Consider the following 17813-nt stretch of genomic DNA (forward strand, 5'->3'; position numbering starts at 1 on the left):
GTCAACGGATCTATAAACATAATTTTGCATAGTAATTGAAAAACGATCGATCACAAATCGATAGACATTTGCATAAAATATTCGAATTAATGATAAAAGAAAAAACAAAAAAAAAAAGAAGCCAAATATTCGTCTAACAAAAATGTAGAAACACGAATATAAATGTATTATACAAAGTAATACTTATTTTAGTTTTCGACGTTTCCTCTATTAATAAACATTAAATCGTTCTTCGATATTTTAATAAAAGCATAATATAAATTACAATTAACATATATTACCTAAACTACACATTCTTACTTGTTGATATCAATGAAATTTATATCTATCAAATGAATAATATCAAGGCTCACACATAAAGAGACACACGTATGATATTATTTTTAAAGCATAGATTGAACGGTGTTAGTTAGATGGAGGAAAGAAAAATAAACGTTAGTGCCGAGTGAACTGTACGATCCATCGGTCAAAACCACAAACCGCAAATAGAAAGAGAATAGACTAGTATTAAATTGAATTACCAATGTTTACTTAGTATACAAGAATGATAGAAATATTCAACTTTAACACGTTCGTCGCCATGGCACCGTATACGGTGACGCTCTTCTTCTTGAAGTTATAGTATTTTTCATTGAAATAACTTATCACATTTGCCATTTCGAAAGAAAATTATTTTCGATAAATAAAATATAATAATATAATAAAACCATAATATTCAGTTCGCATTGTTGATATTTCTACTTATCGCTTCTTTACGTTACGGCACGCCGATAGTCGAATTTTGGGCCTGGCGAGAAATTCAACCGAAACGGGCTGGGGCAACAAACGTGTTAACCTTTCAACAAATAATTATTTTATTATAATATTGTTCAAATATTATTGAACATCTTGAACTTTTTTTTAGTATTAACTATGACACAATATTAATAATTAATAATAAATTATCTTATATTTTTAAATATATACTCACTTTACTTTATTCATTTTCTTATTAAATTGTAATAATAATTTTCACCTAGATAGATCGATTCAGGTTAGAAGTAAGATTTCCTCGTTATTATCAAAGAGAGATCATCCGGTTCTTGATAATCATCGAGAAGGTATGATATTACAGATTGTATCCTGTATCTATTTTATTTTTTCGAAGCACGTGTCTATAAATGACCGGAAACGGTGTCATTGTCCTTCCGATGAGAAAAAAGGGGTTTGGAAATGGTTGAAGGATCCTCTAGGGATGATTCTCAAGGGTTGGTTGGTTGGTTCGTTGGTAGGTAGGTAGAAAAGGGTAAAGGATTGGAAGGGAGGATAGGAAGGAACACCTTGATCCATCCTGTTTCCCGATGGTGTGTTCCTCTTCTTGATCGACGAGTTTGGAAAGTTTCGATGGGAAGATGAATACGACACTCGATATGACGAAGGTGATGGTGTAGTTAGGTACATATATGTATACTAAGTACATATGGGGAGAATTTTGGATGAAAGTTTTTTTTCCCTCCCTTAGAGAAAGATGAAGAAGAAGAAGAAGAAACACAAGAGGCGTCGTACTACGCCCACTTTTAAAAGGAGTCCAACATTTGATGCGTTTGCGCTCTTGCGCGTCTACATGTGCGCAAGATCAGAGCAGATGGTCTCCGTCGAATCTAATAGTGTGTTATTCACAGATATGAGAATGCTCGATCGTGCGAAAGAACAAGAAGAAGAACAAGAAGAAGAAGAAAAAGAAGCTTGTTTCGAGGAAGGAAGAGGAGGAGGAGGAGGAGACTCCGTGTCTTCTCTCAAGAAAACAACCTTTTTATTTTTTTCTTTTGTATTTCTCATATTAAAGTCCCAATGATGGAAAATTGTACGAGTTCATTTAAACATTCATATTATCCACTTGATTTTGTTTTGAAAGAAAGAATCGTTAAAAAATCTAAAGATCTAATGGTATTTTAAAACGAAGCAATTTGAACGATCATCATAAATGGGTCGGTCTTGAGAATAATACTTCTTAACGTTTCTTCGGAAGCCTTCTATCGAGTATATTTACGTATGTATGTAGACGACAAGAAACAAGGAATTAATATGCATAATTTGTTGGAAACAATGGCGAGAACGAGACTCATTCTCGAAAGTGGGGTCTCGAGACCAAGCCAAAGAGGCAACGTGGAAACACCGAGAAAAACGGGCCTCTTCTTCTTCTTCTTCTTCTTTTTCTTACCGTGGAAAAAGAGATTCAATCCTTTTCCAAGATCATGTGAAAATGTCGGATTTTCTTTGACTTGTTTTTTTTTTCTTATTTTTCTACATGATTAACAACCTCTTTCTTTTTCCTTTTCGAGAAGAATATTGTTCTTGTTTTTCTTTTTTCTTTTTTGTTAAGCTTAGAATAAGGTCATTTGAAAAAAGGATGACTTGAACATTTGACATTTACGAAGGTTCGGTATTCCCTTCTTCTACGCATCGATATCTTATCCATGAATGACACGGAATAAAGTATTACGAGCGTATAAGACAATGAGGTCGCCATATTTTTCTTATGTCCTCGCATGACGACCGAAAGAACTCTGAAAGTCAGTGGTGTATAAGACTGCCGTCTTGCTTCCTTCTACTTGAACGCTCTCATCCGTAACGCCCTACCTTCGCTTGCACATACATACATACATACATACGTAAAACGAATGGTTAAATCTACTTCGAATATAATCTCAATTCGTTTATACATACATTCTTTCATTTCTTAAGCGATCTTTACGTAAGATTAAACTAATTTTCAAAAAAAGAAAAAAGAAAAAAAAAGGAAAAATATATAATTAACTCTTAGTGGTAATATTCCTTTTGTTCTTTTTTTCTTTTTCTTTTTTTATTATTTTCTCTTTTCTTTTACTTTCTTAATTACGTACAAAAAGAATGGAAAGTACGCAGAGTAGAAAGTAACGGTAATAAATAATAATGCTTAGAAACGGTAATGAAATTGAACGAGATAGAAAATACTTTCCAAATTCAATTAATCACCAATTGTAATACTTTCATAATGAACCATTAATGATTTTTAATTAATGTAATTTAAAAAATTTAATAGCGGATCATAATCTACTTTACCATCGTTGTCGGTAAGAGAGATCTTTACTTACTCTTACCGACTCGTAGTAACTGATGAATAAGTCGAACGTGGAAGTTCTACTATACCGACTCAAGAGTCGACGTTCTAGTTCGTAACTTTTCTGTTGGCGTACCATTCCGTTAGTTAAAATGAGGAAAAATAATATTGAAGAATAACAAATTGTTATGAGATTACAATTTCCAAAATTACTATATTCTACAAATAAATAAAATATAAGTTTTTAAAACTTTAATATTTTCTATAATCATTATTTTAAATAATAATTTGAAATAAAAACATTCGTCATCAATTTTTTCGAAATAACAATAATATTTAAAAACTTTCCAAAAGCAAATGTCTACCGTACGCAAAATACCAATCCTTTTGTTATAATATTTTGAAAAGAGAAAAAAAGAAGATATAACTCGACTTGTTAATTTATCATTTTTCCTCGACACGAGTGGTATGCGTATTATCCGAACCTTTCACCATAAGACCTCTCAAGCAGTGCCGATACACGTTGGGCTCGATGGAAGAACCGTGTGTTCTTACCTGGAGTTTGCTCGGCTCAAGACAAATATTGAACCATAGTATGCGCGAGATGGAAGGAAGGAACTTCAACTGGTTCCAAGAAACTTCGACTCGTCTAGTACATAGGTATACATACATAAATACCTGCCAGCAATGAGGAAAGATTTAATGACGATGTTCAGTCCATCGCATTCCAAAGTATATAGATACCTAGTTCTTTCTTTTTAAGTTAAAGAAAAAGTTTTTGAACAAAATTTTTTTACAAAAATATATTGACGTTTATCTTCCTTTTAATATTAAGTTAAACAATGTTTTTTTTTTTTAATTAATATTATAGAAGAAGAAGAAGAAGATAGGATTCAAAAAAAATAAGATAATCCTGCTTTAATTAAAATACATATATGACATCATCGATTTTCGTGTATAAACGTACCGCTGATATAACAGTACTTCGAGAAGAGAAAAAGATGAAATAACAGAGAATGTTCAGAGATCAATGATTATACTAAAAAGAAAGACAGAGATAGATAGAGAGAAAGAACTCGCGTGTATGGCAATACCTTAAGAACGAATGCGGGAACGTGTTGGATCAAAAATTCTCTCCTCTCCTCTCTTCTCCTCTTCTATAAGCTTTTACATTTGTATTTAAAGAGAAAGAAAGAGAGGAGCATATATACATATATGTGTGTGTATAAAGTACGTCCGAAGGTACGTCCACTAACGTCGAGGTCGACGGCCTTTCTAAGGATCGAGCAACAGCACGTCCAGCATCACCTATCGGACGGAGAGCGAAACTTTCATAGTAATCCGCATTCTACGAGGAGAAGAAGAGAAGAACGAAAGAAGGAAGACCCGTTACTAGAAGAGAGATTTACAGCGACTTCGTAATAACGATGTTACTAGGCAACGTAAATCCTTTAAGACAAAGTCCAACATTTTTCATCTTTCTTTTTAAATCTGTTCAAAAATTTCTATACTGGCTTTCTTAATCTTTTTACAATTTAGTAATTCGCTTAAAAATACATAACAAAAAAGAAAACATAATGCTCGATGTCGAAGGAACGAATAGAAATGAAATTATATAATCCTATAATTGTATTATTGGATTAATTAAATTATTGAACCTAAAAGAATTCTCAAAAATTAGAAGAAAAGATTGGATCCAACGCTTTTTATTTATTCTTCGTTTTTTCATAAATATTTTGATATTATATGTTAAAGATCGATAAGGAACGCCCTTTCTAGCGCGTGTACCATTACGACAGTGGATAAGTTCTGTCCATGTAAGGCATTCTGTTCTCCAACCTATGATGCATGCCTAATTGCCTCTAATGGCTACTTTTCGAAAGTAATTCCCTTCCAGTTTGACTCGATACACATACAAGTATATTTATATACAAATGTATACACGCGCGTTCTCTTCAAACAAAATCGCATTTTACCAATTAATATAATTATTTATTACCACCTATCCTATCAATTTCTACTTATCTACCTTTCTACGTGATTCTTTGTCCCTCCCCCCCCTCTTATTCACAGGTGTATAATTATACTTATTTACATGTATTATTAAACATAATTTTATCGTTCTCATTAAATACCATTTTAAGGGGTTCTTTTTTTTTGTTTACATTGAAAGTGTAAAAACATACGTACATATTTGTGTAATTGAATGCATTTTGACGGACACTTTTCATATACAGAAATGTTACTCCTTATCCCTCTACCCTTTATAATATTTATATTGTTTATTATATATCTCTGGTCATTTTTCTTCGTACATAACACAAACATACGTTTTCCAACAAGTCTCTGTTGTATCATAAAGCATGGATAAGTTTATATATACTTATTTATTTAGAGCCCTTATCGTATCGAGAAGAAGAACGTAGTAGTAGTAGTAGTAGTAAAAGTAAGTTTACTTAACTTACATTTAATAAGACGTTTGATTCGTCACGAGGAAAAAGAAAATATCGCGATAACGATAATCAACTCTCGTTGAACGATTACCAATGATGATAGTCTTTGTTCAGATATATTTAATGACACGTTTGCAAACGTCATCGATGACAGATGAAAAATCATTTCAATATTTTCTCTTATCCACAACTTCGTATGCGTTAGTTCAAAAACAAATGATTATTCTAATAAGTTCTTATCGAAATGATCTTAATGTCAGATTTATGTTAAACTAATTTAACAATCTACAATATCTTGTTGTTTCTTTTATGTTTTTTTTTTTTTTTGATACTATCAGAATCGGGACCCATCAATCTTATTTTATTTTTTTTTTATTTTGAAATGTAATTTCCCGCGTGGTTATGTAAAGAAAGATAGGATATCGCGAAAGAGGTTTCTAAAAAAAAAAAAGGAGGAACTTTCTCTCAACTTTGTAGATTTCCTTGGTCCGCAATCAATGTCAGGATCGTTTGTCGAGGCCGCATGGTGTATTAACTTCAAAATTAAGATGCATCGTAATAATCCATGACTTTCTTTACAATATGGATATAAAACGAAAGAAAGAATGAAGAGAAGAATCCTCAGTTGGTTCCTCCTCGTAATACTTCGATGGGATTATAATGAGTACACGTATTCTTTCTCGCATGAGATCGCTCAAAGCAACAATTTCTCCTTGGTAATCCTTCCGAGGTTATCCTGATGGACGTTTATGCGAGTGATTCATCTAACATCTTTAGTTAGAGCTTTGTTTGTTTTTTTTTTTTTTTCAAAAATTCATTTCAAGTACTTCCTGTTCTTTCCTATTTCTAAGAAGTTGGAATATTAAAACAATAAATATACGTATGTATGTTTTAGTTCATAAAGGTTAATCGTAATAAAAGAAAAAAAGAAAGAAACTTCAAAAGGAAGCCAAGTAGTATAATACATTCTTATAAAAAAATGTTAGTTAATCGTTTTTTATATCTCGAAATCGTCCATAAAGATCATACGTTTAGAAGTAAAAACCTACTTGAAAAAACAAAGCTTAGTATTTTTGTTATTCCAACACCTTTGACATTGAGTATCAGGTCCGTCCACTTTTAGACGTGTTTATGGTCATGATTATCCTAAAAAAACAGTAGAACTGGTCGTATTTCAATTTCAGCTCCATATATCACAGCTAATCCAGCAAAAGTGGTCCTCTTCTACTACCTCGAATCGTTGTCGTCTGTCCAAAAATGGGTTGGCTATCGACTTATACGAGAAAGAGACAAAGGTAGAAGAGAATAACGTATACAACGCAAATTAGGCTACCTGAAGAGCGACATGCAAGAAGTATTGCTCGCGATTAGCGAGTCGTCTTACCAAATTTAGCGAGTTGCCAAAGAGCCGAGGTTCCTATCGGTAGTCCAAATCACTAAAGCCGAATCGTAACATGTCACGACCCTTTCCCTTCCTTCCTTCTTTCCTTCCTTTTAGTCAATTTCTATACCACCCTGGCGAACGCTTTGTTGGTCTTTAAATTTCAAACTACAGTCATTAAAAAAAACCTTGAATAGAGGATGGGCTCTAACAAATTATGCGTCCTTCATCTTCATTATGTTTATTATATTAATGAATTAACATATTAGATAGTGTTTCATTTTACCAATGCGAATGAATAATATTTAGATAATATTAATCTTGAAAAAATGAAACAATCATCGTGCCGATCTAATTGCAATGGCACGCGATGCAATTAACGAAAACTCGTTAAGATAAAATTGACTAACTGGTGAACGAACAAAATAATAAAACAAATCCTAGATAATTACAATTGAAAGGTGAGGACAAAACCAAGTCGATTATCGAAGTTGGTTGCACCTACGTGAGTGCTTGGCTACAGAATTGCATTATCGTTCATCGTTTCTTGTTTCAAACGTCGCGTCCAGATGAATGGCCCTTATTGGTACGACCAAACGTGACTCGCTTTGGATCACCTCAAATCAACTTGAGAAACAACTTCGATTATAACCATCGTTTAAATTTCCTTAGTTAACTAACTTACATTTTATTTTATTATTGCGAAACGCTTTCAAGTTCGACGTCTATCCATTTGCAGACGAGTTCCTCCTTAGGATTCCCTTTAATCATTTTTTAAATTATTTATACAAATAACGATATAATTAACGGATATATCGTCGTATTTTTATTGTATCTGTTAACCAGACGCCTACTTAAAAAATCAAACAGAAAATGTACTCGTTTCTCTCATCTCCGGATCTTTGAATATCCTCCAAAATTATCGTCGTTTCGTTGTAAAAGAAAAAAACACACGCGTGGGTTTATCCGTAAGTCGATAAAAAGCTCATTTGTACATTCAGACGATCTCCGCAGGTAGTCTCACTAGTTGCTTCATTTTAATCAATTTCTCTTTGCAATGAGTTTCTTATAACGGAACTAATCTCTTTCGAAACCATTTACGACGAGATTGATTTTATTTCTCATTTAATGTTTAGGTGTTAAAAGCATGGATGGACAGGTTGCTCTACTTTTCATTTACGGATATCATCATTATTATTACGTTAGATAAATTCTACGTGTGTTTCTAAAATATCACGACGAAATTTATCTAATCTCCTTCGATATCGTACTATCTTTTAATCTTACGAAAGAAAACAAAAAAAGAATCGAAACTATATTACTTATTTATGTTTGTTTCATTTGATGCACGAGATTTTTAGCAAATCTAAAAACAGAAACGTAGTATTGCTCGACAGCTGCACCGGCTGTGCTAATATTTGGCAGACACCTCGCATTTACTCTCGCATCTAACTCGAACAAAAAGGTTTAACTGCATTTCAATCTTTCCAACTGTTATTCACAACTACAACTCTGTTTCTTTTCTTATCTAATATTACTGCTATTATAATATAATTGTATAATAGAATATTATGTGTGTGATGTATTCGTTTTGTTTCGTACTATCATTTAATTTCAGTATTAAATTTGTACTCTCTGAAAAGTAATTATACTTCTTTAGAAAATAATTGTAGAAAAGAACAAAACAAATCTTCTAATTTCCATGAAGATTAAAAGAAGTAAATGACTCTCCCATTTTGATGGAAAGATACTTTCTAGATTCTCCGACTTTCACCTATCGTGATAATCGAAGGACGTTATGGTGTGCTTTTAACTCTGTAGTGAAGTTCATCTAGAAACGTACGTGAAATGTACGAGATGCCCGAGAAATAATAAATCTCCATTAGAATCGGTCGACGAAAGTCCATCGAACCCGTTTGCTCCCAATCCAAGGAAGAAGTACATTTCTTCCTTGCTGACCACGTTCGAGAACCAACCACGTATTCCGGACTAACGAGCTAGACGCCAAATTCATTCTGATTTTGATATTATCTTTCACATTTGATTTCGAATTTTCTTTGGAAAAGAGAGAATCCAGTCATTTGCGAATTCAACCTTTGCATTCGAGATTTCACTCGAGTAAAATTTGATTCTAGACATTGATCTCAATGATAGTTTGTAATTCTTGTTCTCTAAATAAAAATCATTGCACGTTCAACGATTATTATCTTTGAGTAATATCGCATAACACGACAATACTTAAAAATTTGATCGAATTTTCAAAGAACTCGATTAAACGATTAATCTCTCTGCTTCGATTCATCGAAAGTCTACTAACATAAGAGCAGCAGCAGCAGCAGCAGCAGCAGCAGCAGCAGGAGGAGGAGCAGCAGAAAAAGATGAGAAGAAATGTCATTAGTCGGTTAGTCCGATCGAACTAGATAACCTCGAAATAAATCATCGATGAAATGGAGAAACGAATTGGAAAGTTACGTGATATACGACATTTTATAAAAATGATTGACACGAGTGAGAGGGAATCCGTTAGAATAATCTAGTCAAGGTGTTTACGCGGATATAACGCCCACTGATGTTAAATAAAATGTCACAATCGACGTGACAAATTAAAATTAATTATTTTTAATCGAGTAGAAAAGTAATCCGTATACTTTGCTATTCACAATATTATTTTATATTACTAAATATAGTCAGATGACGTAAACAAAATCAATTAACGAATAAACTTCGATGACGAAGGAACGAATATAAGATCAATAGTTTAATCCATTTTGTTGAAACTTCAAAGCTTCAGAGAGGAAATTGTAAAATCGTTGGATCTGTGTACGATCTCGCGAAGAGTGGAATCGCGAAGGATCCGAGAAGGACATGCGGGCAATCGATAAGGACCTTCTTCGTCCCGAGCGTGACCACAAATCAATGCGGACGTGGACCTTAGCGATGTGAAGGGAAGGGCCGTCGCTAAGGTAAGGGGCCATTAAAGCGCGTTCTCCATAAAATATTTTATCCGGTTTGCGGATCGATTTGAAATCCGTAGAGCTCCTCCTTTCTCTCTCTCTCTCTCTCCCGTGTACTCCTCGGGGCCCAATGGGCCTCCTTTTTCGGTGCACCAAATTCATAAATAATGGCTAAAGACCGGCCCTCCATCGTGTATCACAGCCTGAATTTGTAGTCTTTAGACCTTTTAAGGTTTTTGCCGAACAAACGTGCTCTCCTCGCCCGGTTCTCTCTTTTTCCTCACTTTCCTTTCTCTCTCTCTCTCTCTCTCTCTTTATTCGATGTTGTAATATTCGTGCGATTATCAAACTAACTTCTTAGAATAAGAATACTTTTTTGAAGAAATTGAAGTGAGCATCGTAATGATAAGGATTGTTGATTTCTCGCACACTAGAGAAACCAAAGAAGGATTCGTTAACATTCCAATCGCGATGCGGTTCGCGGTGAATCCCAGTTGCAATCTTATTTCTTCTCGTCTATGCGTTTACTCTCCGACTTCCTTTCCTCCTCTCCCAATGTACAAACAGTTCTCCTTTCTTATTTCTTGAAAATGATAGGAAGAGGAAGAAAGAGGAGAAGAGAAAAAGATAACATGTAACAGGTAGCTCGGACAGATAACGGTAGTGACGACTGACAACGCTGACGGAACATTTCTTTCCTTTCGTCTTTCTCTTCTCTTCTCCACTCTACTCTACTCGTACACCTTTCATCTTCTTTTTCATCTACGTTACAATCACAATCCAGGTAGAAAATGTATATTCTATTAGAAGCATTTCCTCGTATACGTATTATCTCTCTCTTTCTCTCTCTCTCTCGAACAGATAAACGTTCAAAGTGACACCGATAATCTTATTTTCTTTTCCTATTTTTTCTTCAAACCAGATTTAAAAAGCAAACAAAATATCTGTGTGGTGTTCTATCAACTTGTTGATTTATTCAATACACTTTTAATTCATAGTCACGTTTTTTCATTTTATCTTTCTTTCACTAATCCAATTGATTCTAATTTTCATCACTTCACATACCATGGTATATCTTATTTTTTTGGAAATGGAATTTTGAGTATACAAGATAGAGAAAAGAAGAGAAAAAGAGTTAAGTCGGTAAGGACCCTTAGTAAGGCTCATGGTATAAGCTCGAAACATCTCTGACCAACCAACCATTCTTGGACAGCCTTGGCGCAGCAGTTATGATGTTCTTGTTATTAATTTGTTTTGCGCGCTACCCGCAACACGTCGTGCGGAAACCAGTTTCTCAAGAGACGTATAGGATTACAGTGCTCTCGTGCGCGCACGAGCGCACACTATACGATCCTAACATAAGAGAGATAGAGATAGAGAGTGAGAGAGAGAAAGACCAAACAGCTTTCGAACGTAACAACGTCACGATGCTACGACGAAAGCTCTCTCGTCGTACTTAAAATGATTTGAAACTTGTCTTTATCGCTTTTCAATCTATCAACCAGTTTTTTGGAATTTTCAACTAGACCGATACCCCAAAGAAAGACAAAGCAAACAACCCCTGCTTTCGGAATTCTTCAATCTTGAAAATATTTCGAATATATTGAAGATATTTTTATGAAACATTTAACAAAATACATTATGCAGTTTAAAACACAATTAATGCACGAACTTTTGCTTCACCCTAATGAAAAAGGAAGTATATAGTTGACGATTCTTTATCAAATCATATTACTATTTGAAATAATTAATTAAACATACTTATAGAAGAATTATAAAATATTTGAGTCGAAAGAAAATATAACAAGTCATTCTATTCGTTAATATTAGCAAGCAAACGTGAGTCACACATATCGTTTCGTTGTGTTCGGTCTTACGTCAGACGCAAATCAACGATAGAAGAAACAAATGACGCGTTGTAACGACGAGGTAATACACCGTACGCTTTCCGACTATCGATATATCGCTACTGGGTCACGTAAGCCTTGATAATACTGTATTATATCCGTACATACATACATACATACATACATATATAGCTTAACTCTTTATTTATGTTCTCCTTTTTCGATTGGTCTCAAAGTATATGAAAAGTAACGTGTGGGTTATACGTTCAAAACGTTCGAAAAAGAAAATGTCAAAGGTAAATCATGCTACTTGAGATCACAGGAGGGAGAGTACATATTTCGATCTATTTGACGTAACCAACATTAAATCGATCACTCGCAATTCAATTGACACTAAAATCCTATTCTTATATTAAGATACGTGTTTTTTTTTTTTTTAAAGGTAAAAATAGGTATATTGGGATCTGTAGCACTTGAATACGCTATCTGGTGGCTAAATTCAAAATTAGAGTAGATAGGTCGAATTGCTACGCCACGCCGCTGTCAGAGATCCTAATACGAAGTGTATTAGTTTAGTGTTTAACATATACACATGTTCTACTGTAAAAATTAGTGTTTTTTACAAAGAGTTGTAACTACGATGAAAGAAATGAATCTTTAAGAAATCCACGAAGAATATAAGTTTAAAAATATATTTACAGTTCGTATGTGTAATGTAAATTACAGCATTTCCACAATTTAAAACCACATTGATCGTTGGAATGCAAGTAACAATGCTTGATTATTGGTAAAAAAAAAGAGTCAACCCAATGGAATTTTAATGAAGAAAAACACAGGTTACTCTCATTAAATATTTCGATCGCATCATCTCTCGCGTTCGTAACATCGATCTTATCTCTCTTCCATCTTTCTCAATCGATGTAGATCAGATTTATATCGCTTGTTTTAACGGTAGTATCGAGAACGTACATCGATTTTCTTGACATCTGTCAAGATTCGATATAAAAAAAAAAAAAAAGAAAAAAAAAAACAAGAAAATAATCGTACGTTTTAAGTTGTATTTTGAAAAAAAAAAAAAAAAACGAAAAATAAGACGGACCTGGGAAATAATGAACATGATCCTTGCTTTTCTGGACAATGGTTGCTGAGTCATACGATATTTTATACTTGCCTTGAATGTTAACCAATGAACTCTTTGCTATCGCGATCGAGAAAGATATATTTCGTGAAAGGATCGAGATCGTTAATTATACTTGGCTATATAATAATCGAGTTAATAATACAAGCAAATATGATTGATAATGAACAATTATTATATTATTTTTTATCTATTGGAAAGATAAGATTATTTCAAATTATTCTAATTATAAATTTTATTGGTAGTTACGTATTAACGCCACCGCAGCAAAATTCCGCTAATGTAATACGTAAATAATACGTAAGTACCATTTTATTTAAACAACCAATAAAATAATTCTGAAAACACGATGAATTAAATAATGATATCTAATCATTAAAAAGAACTAATAATTTACATTAGAAATAAATATATAAATAATTGTAAGAAAATTGGAAACAAAATAGAAGTCATTTATTTAGCAACACCTCGTACTTAGTGGTTTTGCGAACGAGTCGCGAAACGAATTATCCGTTCGTCGCGGGAGTATGGAAAAAAGAAAAGAACAGAACAGAAAAGAAAAGAAAAAAGTGTCGAACGTATTGAATGAATGAAGTTCTTGAAAAAGGGACGGTGACACCGTTCGCTTGCTTGCTTGCTTGCTTGCTTACTTGCTTACTTGCTTGCTTGCTTGCGACGGTCTTCGACGAGTTCTTCCGCGAAAGAAGAAAAGAAAGAAAAAGAGGAAGAAGCGGTTAGCATTCGAAATTAATTACCCTCACGACTAAACGGTGGGAGAGAGAAGTAAAAAAAAGAAAAAAAAAGGAAGAAAAGAAAAGAAAAGAAAGAAAGAAAGAAAGAAACTAAAGAGAAAGAGAAAAGGGTGGGAGGAAGCTAGAAAGGGAGACAAGAATACGGTTGTGCGTGCCACCCGGAACGAAGCGTTCTCAGGACGTCGTATTTGCATGCAACATGACGGCAGAATGCGGTACCATTCGTCGCTCGACACCGATTCCCTTTCTTCTTCTTCTTCTTCTTCTTCTACTATTTCTCTTTTTATCGTATCCTTCAAGATTTCTTCCTTACCTTTCCTCTCACCCTCTTCATCACCCCGTTATTTATTCTCTTTCAAAGTCATTTTCGTTCCAGACGAGTTTGTCGATATGAACGAATGAACGAACACCACCTCTTGTGTTAACCGTTGACGAATGAAAAGAATAAGAGATTCAAGAACGGCTTTGTTAATTATTCTAATTAGAGGCAAGCCGACGTGACCATGCCAACTTTCTTACTATACAAAATATTAGGTTGTTCGGAAAGTTGTTTCATTTTTTGCTGACGGACGCAATAATGGCAATAGTTGATGCAAACCGACAAATAGTAACACATGAGATCGATCGAGAGGTTAAATTTATCAAATTCAACTTTTTATTCCCATTGGAAAAGACTACTGGTTTAACCTTGAAATGAAAATTGTCTTCATTTTTACAAAAGAAAAACGAAACTTTCGACTTTTCGAACCACCTAATAGTATTGAAAAACGTATGCAAACAAAAATCAAAGTGAACAAAATATTTTCCATTACTTTATCCTACAAGTTAAAGGTATCCAAAAATGGTTTTACAAGGTATATTGATAATAACGCTAAAGATGATTCGATAGGTTAGTTAGTCTTAAAGCATTTCCTTAAGGGCTGTATAAAAAGGTAGAGAGATAATACTTGATGGTAGAAGACATAGATCTTAAAAGATAATCTTCTATATGTCTACTTATTTTCGTTGTGAGAACCAAAATGGTTTAGTTGGAGGTATATACGTATAACTGGTGTGGTTCTCTGTGCTATCGGAGAAGAAAAAGAAGAAGAAGAAGAAGAAGAAGAAGAAAAAGAACGTGAAAAAGAAGAGAAGCATTATGGTGAATGCGACGATCATCCAACCGCGATAACTTTAACGCACGTGGAATGTCGAGCTCGCCGAGTAGGCAATTATAACTCCAAGCTGAGTGCACTTTACGAGAAGCTGAAAAAAAAGAAAGAAAGAGAGAGAGAGAGAAGAGAAGAGGAGTTGTGGAAAAGGAAAAAGCTTCGATACTCTTTATGAGAAAGACAAGAGATAGGTGCACCACTCGGCACAGTGGTGGTACTTTCTTAACGATTAATGGTCGTCAACCGGTCCTTCTTGATATCAAAGCGAAATATATTCTCCAAAATAGTAAGGAACATTCTTCTTCGAGTACTAATCAATTTTATTTATATATATAGGTATATGTAATTATTTTTACATATATTTTTCGTAATACAAATTTTCGTCAATTTAATTTAACAATACTTTATATCGTAACAACTGTTTTATTATATTGTATGTACAAATGTTAATACAAATTTCATTAATAATAAATCCTTTAATTCGTAGTCGTTAAAAAATATCATTCAGGATAGCTCTTAAGATAGTCTTTCTGAAAAAATAATTGAACAATTTTGTAATAATTAAAGCATACAAATTAATGGAGTGTTAAAAATGATATAATATATTATACTTGTAAACGATCGTTCAGCAATGAACTCGTATCTCACATGTGAATTATTAAAATGATCGCATCAAAATGTAAATGATGCATAGTGTTAAGAAAGAAAACAATGAGACAGGGACATATAATAGCTTAATATACTCATACGTATTGAACGTTAAACATGTTAATAAGCAAAATAATAGATAACTTACACTTCACACTTGCACTCAAATTTGTCATTACAAAATCTACCCAATTTACACCACCCAATTTTCGCTTGATCTTGATGACCATTATGTAAGTTTTGAAATTAATTGGTTATAATAAATAATAATACTTATATACACCTTCAAGTTTGTTATCATACAACCAACCCGATCCACAAGCAATTGTAATTAAATTTAACATGGTAGCAAAGCGTGGTTGTAGTCGGCATCCATTGTTTGTTAGACGAATAAGATTTTCACGTGTACTTTCAAGTTGCACTAAAGAAAAAAAAAAGAAACTAATGATGGACCGATTATAATTCTTTATATGAGTTGTATCATTTTCGATGATTAGCAATTCAAACGTAGTTTTCTCTCCCTTCTTAATCTTTTTCTTCGTTTCTCCCAGCAGGGGGGAAAGGGAAAGGATGGGGATCCCTGTAAGAAGTTTTTCTTTTTGCTCTGCCCAATACATTCGCAATTTGTTGGACCTTCGTATTCGCGCGTCATAGTACGAATTTTTGTCTTAACTTTAGCGTCTGTTTGGATAGATGAGGTTCCAATGGTTTTATACATACAAAAAAAAAGAAAAAAAAAAAAAAAAAAAAAGAGTTGTTCGCATCGAAGAACCACCAAAGGATCCATTAGCGAGAAGAGATAGCAAGGACGCGGAACGAGGCACTGACCGAAATGAGCCTGTCGGAATATTTTATTCTCGAGGAGCCGATAAAATGACCGCTGCCGGAGGTCTTTAAGGAGCTCGATTACCGTTAACGTCCTTCACGCCATACCGGATTTACCTTCTCAAAACTATTTTTTATAGAAAAATCTTTCTCCCATTTTCTACCAAAGTACTACGTACCCTAGCAAAATTCTATGCATCTAATATTCCAATCATGCGATGAACAAATTACTATTATATGTTATGTTTGCAAATATCAATGTAATTTGATTTTCTTACTATTGCATATTCTAAAATTGTACTAACATAAAACTATACTTACTTATTTACAAAGATTTTCTTTTTATAACATCATTTTATAATATATTTTTATTTATCAAACTGATTTATTTTTATTATTTCTTCCAACTAATTGTTTTTTCTATTTTTGTGCAGGTAAGTTCTTCACTCGGTTGGTCTACCTCGATTGGCCCTGCTCTGACCTCAAAAAAGGATAATCCAACAGACTTGACAGATAATCATCAAAGCATTTGTTAGCACAGTCAAAAGTTGTCGGGTAAAAAAAAATAATACTGACATTTAATATAGTAGTAGTAATGGTGGGCCTGTTTCTCTGTTTGTGACTACAGGGCCGCAGCATAAATGTTCACGTTGTAAAGTTGTAAAGCATCTATCCAAGGAACAACCACCACCAGGTTATTTTTCTTTCCTTTCCTTTCCTTTCCTTTTTCCTCTTTCCTTTGATTTCATAGAACAAACTTGCTTTGGAGAGATTGATAGATCAACAGAAGGATACTCACGTCACCCGCGTAATTTACTCGACGTACTTTCTTCGAACTGGAGCCTCTTATCTTACTTTTCCATCCGATAAGCGTACGAAGATATCCTATTTCTCTACTTTCCTCTTCCTAAGTCGTATTTCTAGCTCGTTAACTGTTTCTCTCTGGATACAAAGAGAATTTAATTTTTTTAAACTAACATAAGTAGTTAAAAAAAAACAAAACAAAAAAAAGAATTGTGAATCAACATTATTGTTAAACGAAACACAAATAAATTATCTTTTAATTATAAAAACAAAATTAATCAAATATTTTTGTAAATATTAAAACGAATGGAAATTTTTATTTCTATGCCGAATGATAAAAGAAGGTGCGAATGTATAAGAATAAATGAATTCTCTTTTTGAACTATCAGCCACGGGCGATGTTAAAATCACGTTTTAATTCTATTAATTTTAACAAACGCCATGCTATTAACGCGTCAATTGAACTTTTACAGTATTCTCTATCGACGAAAAACTTAATAATCAATTTTATTATTGTTCGAATATAGAGAGACGTTGTTTCACTAATTATTTTGTTTATTATAATAAATCTGTACAAAGTCATAAATGTTATTCGTGATTTTTTGTGGTAGGAAAAAATGAACATAAAATTCTTTAGCGGCTGAAAGGTTCATTTTAAGATAACGGTAAATGAATAGAAAAAAAGAAAAGAATTTTTATTTATTTATTATTACTGTAACTTCTTTATTTATACGTATAAATTTACGTATACTTACGTAGTATATTATGTATAGTTGCATCA

At 33.3% G+C, this 17813-nt stretch overlaps 1 protein-coding gene and 1 long non-coding RNA gene across 2 annotated transcripts in view; both read left to right on the top strand.

Annotated features, from left to right (window-relative positions):
- LOC149030632 (uncharacterized) overlaps positions 1-17120 on the top strand; it is a 39004-nt gene extending 21884 nt beyond the window's left edge. The window contains exons 2-3 of the long non-coding RNA XR_016178443.1: positions 16663-16783; positions 16857-17120. This is a non-coding gene — a long non-coding RNA (uncharacterized LOC149030632). The remainder of the gene's footprint in view (positions 1-16662; positions 16784-16856) is intronic.
- The window catches only part of Egfr (epidermal growth factor receptor), a 108822-nt gene that overhangs the window by 27586 nt on the left and 63423 nt on the right, over positions 1-17813 (top strand). The window lies entirely within an intron of this gene.

Source organism: Polistes dominula, unplaced genomic scaffold (assembly GCF_049000335.1).
Source record: "Polistes dominula isolate Pdom_NZ unplaced genomic scaffold, Pdom_raw_medaka contig_77, whole genome shotgun sequence".
Taxonomy (NCBI): Eukaryota; Metazoa; Arthropoda; class Insecta; order Hymenoptera; family Vespidae; genus Polistes; species Polistes dominula.